Raw genomic sequence first — 7,844 nt, forward strand, 5'->3', positions numbered from 1 at the left:
AGCTGAGTGGGGGGGGGGGGCGGCGGTGGGGGCGGTGGGGGGGGGGGGGGGGGGGGGGAGCTGAGAACATGTGAGCGGCGGTTTGAGGAAGCAGTAAATGTCACTGCTGATTCTTAATTGCGTGGCGTATCCCCGCTCTGCCCTGCACTGCGGAGGCTGGTGGAGCTGCAGGGAAATACTCAGGTGGGAGCACATTGTGGTTACTGGCTTTCTCATTATGTCACTATAAAGAGTTCAAACGTTTATTGTGAAATATGACGCTGTAATTATTGTAGCGGACAATGTTACGTTGTTTCTGCTGATTATCGATGCATCTTCTTGTAGAATTAGCTAAATATGTTTAAAGATTTTTAAATGATTATCAGGCGTGTATTTTTTCCAGAAATATAGGTTTATTTCAAAGTTCACACAGCAGATGTGTGAACTTTTGAACCAAGATTTTGAGATTTTTTTTTTTGTGAGAATTTTCTTGAAATCCATTAGATATGCATATTCACACTCAGCAACTCGTTTCTCCGGCTGTAGAGTGCTGTTTACACTTTAAAGGGGCAAATCAACTATTTTCTACCAAAGCAGAAGCTCTTATGAGATCACCCTTTGCTGGTCTGCACACCAACTTTATTCTGATGAGTTGACATTTCTTTCCCTCTTCCTCTATTGTGCAACTCCACACAAACCATGTTTTATTCGTCTATTCGAATTTTTTTGTTTTTGATGCAGTGAGGTCTTTTCATGAACTGTGGAAATAAATTGTCACGGTTCCAACAGGTAGTTTAATCCAGGTGTATTCCATTATTTGAATTAGAGTCTTTTTGCATTTATTTTGGTCCAGTTGACTCATAAAACGGCACATTCTGAATCCAAGTACCTCCAAGTGACCTCCTGCTGGTAGATAATGTTTATAGCGCTTATATAACCAAATTTCCTTTCAGTACGCTGCGAGTAAAAACACAGAGAAATACTTTATTGGCTGCCAAAGGAAGTACAAAATGTACAGCAGGTACTCGCAAACGGTCGATATGAAATATCCTCACCACTGCGTTACCAAAAGAAGTCGAGTATAAAACAACCAGAACAACAAACGCAAGAAAGAGGAAAGGGGTTAAATGGCAGTAACAAGGTTCAATCTTTCCCCCCCTTTTTTTTTACAAGCGACTTTTGGCTTGGAAATGCGTTTTACGCTGTCGACTCAGACTGCAGTTATTTCAAAGAAGTAATGTCACGGGATAAAAGTCCATTCCTGTTTGGAAATGGTCGTGGTGTCAAGTCGGGACACCGGTGTGGAAAACTCCAGGCTTGTTCTGCAGTAACTTTGACAGTGCTTGGCTGTCCGGGTGATTTGGTGAGAAACTCTGGAGTGGCTGAAGAAGAGTCCTCTGAGGCGGTTTGGGCATCTTCTCAGGATGTCTAAGCATGCCTTTGGAAGTTGTTCAGGCGTATCGCAGTGGGAACAGAAGTCGGCGTTGACCCAAAACTGACCAGAGCGGCTATAAATTTGTTCGTTGTTTCTTGAAGCCGTCTCAAAATGCCTTTCACCGTTTGTCCCATCTGGACGAACGGATGGATGATGAATGGGCAGCTGGGTTTGAAGATGGACTGATGAGCCGATAAACATGTGAATGGGATGAATTTATGAACTGACATGTTGGCTGATTTACTAGTTGATTCCTTAGTCAATGAATTGATTGATGCAAACTTACATTTATTCTCTACTCTATAAAATGAAATTTTCTGTCTTTATCTTTTTGTTTGGCAAAAATTCCAACTTGCCCAATACTTTGGTTTATAATCTATAAAACTAGCTTCTTTCCTCAGAGGTGTGCTTAGTGTTGGGAATCTGCCTATATCTGTTTTAGGATTAATTTACCTTTCAGCAAACTACTCCATGTTGCATATTCGTTGGCCGCAGTTTATTTATCGGTTGATGTTTAAGCCAATGTCAGCCATCCAGCATAAGCTAATGAGTTGTTCCAGAGCAGTGCCTTATGCACTCGAGAAGTGAATCGTTTCATCTTCGTCTGCACTTTAAATGTTCAGGGACCAAAGTCCAGGTAGGATAAATGTCTCCTCTGCAACACCGACAAAGTTAAATAAGATCTTGACTTCGTCCGTAACGGCCACGCTGGGATATCGGTCTTTCCCCTGAGCAGATCGTTTTCCTCGTACGTGTAGCGCTATTCGTCCTCCCGCCCACAAATTAGTAAAGGAAATGTTCCCATCACTTGCGAGACACAGCGATCCAACAGAGCACCCCTCATAAACAATGAGGATGAAGAATAATAAAAGGAAACATCTGCTTTATAGGGGTGCGGAGGAGGTGAAGGCTAAAAGTTAGATCCTAGAAACAGTGATGAATAGAGGAAATGTTTTCACGTTTTTCTTTTCTAAATCTAACTTTTTGCCTCTTCCATCAGTGCTGGAATTGTTTCTAGCTGACTGTCACAGAAGTACATCTAGCTTTTAATCCCTTTTTTTTTTTTTGGTCAAGGAGAGGAAATGTGGTTGGTTTTCAGCTGCAACTCGTAAAATCCTTGCCCTGGTAAAACATTTTATACTGCGACCCGGCGAGTTTTTTTTTAAACGGCAACTTTGGCGTAAATCAAGACGAGAACACATGTAGGTCTCGTATAGTATGCGCGGGTGGTGAGAGGCTAACGTTTATCCCGCTTGAATCATTTAAATCTCTCCGTGGGAGCCAATGTTTCGGGCTCTTGAGTGCACCTCAACGCCGGTCGTCAGTAACTTTAGCTTCATTTGTCTCTCTTTCTGAGAACTCTGAGACTGTTAACTTGGGTCGTGACCTCATAATGTGGAGACCTTTTAATTTGACCCTTCTTTAACGTACAGAGGAGAAGACAAAGGAGTCGGCCAAACCTCTGCTGCCTGGAAAGCAAACCTGGGAGAACTAAGAAACATTAAGCCAGAGAGAGTTTCTCTGCCATGATGAGTGATGTTTGACGTTGCCATGTTTTCCAAGCTTTTATGACGGATTGGGTTCCTTCCTTTGTGCAAAAAGCTGAATGCTTAGTGTATGGGTTTCTATCCTGTTCTCTAAATAAAAGTCAAAAACAAAGTTTTGTGTAGCTACTTGAATTTTGTTGTACTTCTTCTTGCCTCCATTTAATCGCTTTTAAAAATCTTTCTCACTCTCCAGACTCTCATAACACAATTATCAAAATCACAATGTCATCTGCAAACAGCGTAGCCTCATCTGTTAACCTGTCCATCACAACTGCAAACAAGAAGGGACTCGGAGCGGAGTCAGTATATTATAAGTTGAAATTTAATTTAATCTAACCTTATCTGTCAATCATATCCCACGCCTCACCACTATATGCTCGTATATGTCCTGCTGCGCCACCCTACACTTTATTTCCTAACCCGGTACCAGTGTTTCTTTCTTGGTACTATACGACATTCACATCTACACTGGAAGTCCATGGACCTCGTTAAGCAGGTTTTTCTTCCATCTGCTCTCCTTTCGCTCAAATTAGATTTATTTGTACGTGTCCTTTTTGTGTTAGTGGATGTTTTAAGTTGCTTTTTTTTTTCTTCCTGTGAATTTGATATTATTTGCAGTACTGCATATTTTACAGAAATGGACAGATTTGAATTAAAAGCACGTTAGATGTGCTGCTAAATGGATTGTTTGGATCAAAATAACGAAAAACCGACAAAGCTTCCCAGTTATAGCATTACAAGGTCAGTCAAGTTTTTTTAAAAAGCTTAATTAAAGCCTACATTTGCATTTTATTTGTTCTACATCTTGGCATACCACTTTATTTTCAGCTTCAAGATTCTGAAATGCATAATCCATATGACTGGCTTCCTCCCACACTTTTCCAACCATCTTCAAAGATCTTGCATGAAATAATCTAGCAGTAAAGATTTTATCATCATATTCTTACCTTTTCCTAATTTAATAAAACTTTAGTAAAAACGTCATCATGAAAGTGCCCTTAAGCTTCCTTTGGAAATCAGTTTGCAATTTCTTACATTCACAAACTTCAAAAACAAAACTGCTGGTGTTTATGGAAGATTGATTTCTTCTAAAATTACTGAAAATTTCTTTATGTCTTAGTATTCCTGCTGACATGAAGGCAGTCTACAAAAAGAGCTTGTGCTGGCTTTGCCTCCTACAAATGCTCAGGTCATTCATCACATGGAACAAGATGTTCCAGATGTTCTTACTGTAGTAAGCACCATTTTTAGGTGGTCAGGGGGTTAGGGCGACTGTAAAGCTGCTGTCCATCTTAAAGAGTTACTCACAAATCGTTCCGCAAATAAAGAATCATCACGAGAAGGTTCGGTATCAGATTAATTAATCCCAAATGCTTTAAAAAAGAAGAATACATGCAATCATTACTGCACCTATGCTTCATATTGATGCTGTCAGGATACAATAATTTTTTTTCTTTTACATAAATATGTAAAAATTATGCTTTGGATTTTTGAGTTTCTGACCAGTCTCACCATTTAGGAGGAAAACTTTAAATTTCTTCCACCAGGAAATTGTGCATCTCACATAACGAGCAGGAAACAAAGACATGCTAAAGGTCAGTTAACATCCAGAAAATGGGATGTCTATTAAAAAGCATTTTATTGTTCAATTGGAGATGTTGTTTACCATTACTTTGTCAACTAATAACAAAGGCACAAGATTAACAATGACCACAAATTACAAGTGTAGCCACACTTACTTTTTAGGGTAAATTTAAGCCACTGTAAATTTGGGTAAACATGTTGTTAGTTGATGTCAAATTAAAGAGAGACTCTGGCTAAAATGTATTTTTATTTGTTGTCCATCTACCGACTTTCTGGTATCTCCTGGTTTCTCAGTTTCTGTTCTTTTTCTTTACAGTTGATAAGAGGAAGACCCAAACTAAAACAATCGCAAAGCAAAGTTATCTGCTTAAACACTGGAGCGTTTGTCTTTGAATGATTATTTCCACAGTCATCCAACACCTCCTGCATGCTTCCCTTCCTTACGCAATATCTTTAACTTCCTGGAGCAAAATAACTCCAGATTATATTGTGTATTTTGTTTTCTCACCTCATCTTCTTCACAGATTATTGTTTGAACCGACTAAAGTCGCTGCCAGAAGCGCTGCGGCGGAGAAGCGGTGTCAGTCAAACACATTAATTTCCTCTCCGTGTGTTTGGTTTTTGGGATCGGGGGCCACACATCACCTATCCCTCAGTTTATTTTCAGTAGTCGCACGTATGCAGATAGGAGAAGGATTTCCTGCAAAAGTAAACATCAGAAGTTTATGGTTTAAGTCAGTGGGAGAGGGTGTGACCTCGGTGTTGACCTGAGAAAATGGGCTTAACACCAACGTTAAGTGGCGAGTAAAGTGTGTGTTTTAGATACCTCTCCTACTGGCACAATTTGCATGCGATCCCTCCGTTTTATCAATCTAACAGAGTAAGCCTTGTACCTGCTGTGTGTAAGGCTGGATTAAAAAAAATAAAAAATAAGTGTGTGCGTGCGCATTGGTTAAGCTGTTCGGCCCAACGTAGTGATTACGGTCTCCCACTGTTTGCTTTGCAGTGCCACACATTCCACACAGCCTTAATTGATTAAAACGTTGCAGTGCTTTATTTGGGATTCCTGATTTGGAACGTTTTTATTGTGTTTGGACCGTTGCGGGCAGAAGGCCCCCCGCCGTTAAATCTCGCTACCTTGTAAGGAGCAGCAGTGGGCTGGCACTAAATTTAACTGCTCTATTTTGAATGTTCTGTTTCATATTTGAGTTCTTGTGTCCGGCAATTGCCTAAGGAAATGAAAGCCGCTCACTGTATGCTATATCCCCTCTGAGCCAAAAGCTGTCCATCTGAACGTGTGCTTTCCAGCCCCCCTCACTCCCGCTCCCCTGTAACCAGAGGGTTTGTCCCCCAAGGGTACACCTGGCACGTTCCCCACTTTCACAGCATACATGTTCGCTCTGGCTGAAATGGCCAGATGTTATGAAAGACTCTATTGAAGCAGACGTTCAGCTCATAAAAAAAAAAAAAAAAAAAGTCTATCTTGATAGCTTCAGCGACCAGACCATGTCATCTGATTTACATGGGACTCTCGCACATAGTCCGGTGGGAAAGACTAAAGTACGGTCTGGATTTGTACATGCGATGCCAAATGTATGTCTCCGTCTCTTTTCCTGCTTGGAAATATAAACCAATTTGTAAGGAGAGTACACGACAGCTTTTTTTTTTTTTTTTTTTTTTGAGTGTGTGAAATAGTTGAAATATGTAAGAAGGCTGGAAAAAGATGGAGCAAAAACCATTCAAGCCAGAAAGGCAAACCCCAACGCGACGGGATTGGCGGAGGAACTGAATCGGTGTAAAGTGAGCTAAAAGATCAAAAACTGTGAGACAGAAATCTGAAATCTCATGAACAAAAATAAGATTTAAAAAATGGTTTATATAGTTCTGCTGAAGACTATTGTCTCCACAGCACTGCTGTTGCTATGTTTTACAGTAGCATGGTGGAGTCAGGGTGATTTTCTTTGCAGACACAGACATTCACATATAGGCCAAAACGTTTCCTATGTCAGTATTTACCAAAACTGGGGTCAGGATCCCAATTGGCATCACAAATATGGAAGTCTGAGGTCCTGAGATCCTTAGAAATAAACCTAAATACCAAAAATGATGATGAGACAGCATATGCATTTTAGAAATGTCAACCCCTCCCAACCCCCAAAAAAACAGGATTCACGAATAAATAAAATCAAAATGTTGGCCAATAAAATTATCGTTGATGCTGATTTAATTGCCATTGAACAATGTTTTTACTTAATCTAAAAATACTCGTGTGCTTAAGAGTCGGGGTCATGACCCCCTTAAATTTTTCATTTGTGGGTCGGAGGCTGGAAAGTTTATGATCTGCTGCTCTACGACTTGTATCGAACTCCTTCAGTAATGTCTTTTTTTTTTTTGCCAAATTTGAGCAGTGCTGGACTCATTTCTGTCCTCCAGACATACCGTGTTGCTTCTTATGTTATTGTTCTTCTTGTCCAGCCTGTAAGTTTAGGAAACCTGGCAGGTTTGGTTTGGTTGGATATTCATCCATCATTTTGGATGGATGAACATCATCCATCCAAATGGAAAGTCCCAAGCTTTCAAGCTTTTCCAAGTTGAAAGCTTGGGAATATTTTCAAACCCAAGCTTTAAACGTCTTGAAAATGTGGTATCTACGTTGTGATGCGGCCATTGGCATGTTTCACAAAGGGGGACGATATTTTTCAGTGTATTATTCTACTCCACCTACAATACACACGCTTGCTTGTGCTAAATTCAAAAGTATCAAAAAAAAGGTGGCTGAAACCAAATGCATACCATGTTTCTTTCAATTACTATTTACAGCTTCCAAAACAAAATCCTGTGATGTAGATTTTTTTTTTTTTTTTTACGTGACAAAGAATGAAGAAGTTCATGGAGAATTAACCCTTTCATGCATAGTGGTCGCTACAGTGGACAGCTATCTAAAAGCCATTTTCTTCTGGTTCTTGTGGATTTACTGAAGTGGACACGAATGCATCGTAAAATTGTTGTGATCTGTGTTTTCTGTGTATTTATTTTGAGGTTTTTCTGTGTTTATTAGTCTCTGTCTTCCCTGTTGATTGATCCCAACTGTGTCTCGTTTCTTTGATTATCCTCCCAGTGTATTTAGTCCCACCTGTTGTCTTTGTCTCTTGTCGGACAAAGACAACAGGTGGGACTGTGTCGTGCGTCCTGTGTTCGTTGTGCTCCCCGTTGTTCTGTCCCGTTGACATTTAACATTAAAATCATCATCATTTTCATCACAACCTGGGTCTCTGGGTCTCTCCTCACCACCTTATCCA

The 7,844-nt window shown here is 40.2% G+C and overlaps 1 protein-coding gene and 1 long non-coding RNA gene across 3 annotated transcripts in view; one reads left to right on the forward strand and one right to left on the reverse strand.

Moving 5' to 3' along the window:
• LOC106945071 (uncharacterized) overlaps window positions 1–6,324 on the reverse strand; it is a 16,202-nt gene extending 9,878 nt beyond the window's left edge. Inside the window, exon 1 of the long non-coding RNA XR_001424477.1 lies at window positions 6,315–6,324. This is a non-coding gene — a long non-coding RNA (uncharacterized LOC106945071). The remainder of the gene's footprint in view (window positions 1–6,314) is intronic.
• The window catches only part of adamtsl3 (ADAMTS-like 3), a 113,668-nt gene that overhangs the window by 70,849 nt on the left and 34,975 nt on the right, over window positions 1–7,844 (forward strand). The window lies entirely within an intron of this gene.

Source organism: Poecilia latipinna, unplaced genomic scaffold, assembly GCF_001443285.1.
Source record: "Poecilia latipinna isolate Pla-1442-1.1 unplaced genomic scaffold, P_latipinna-1.0 Scaffold126, whole genome shotgun sequence".
NCBI classification, from domain to species: Eukaryota; Metazoa; Chordata; class Actinopteri; order Cyprinodontiformes; family Poeciliidae; genus Poecilia; species Poecilia latipinna.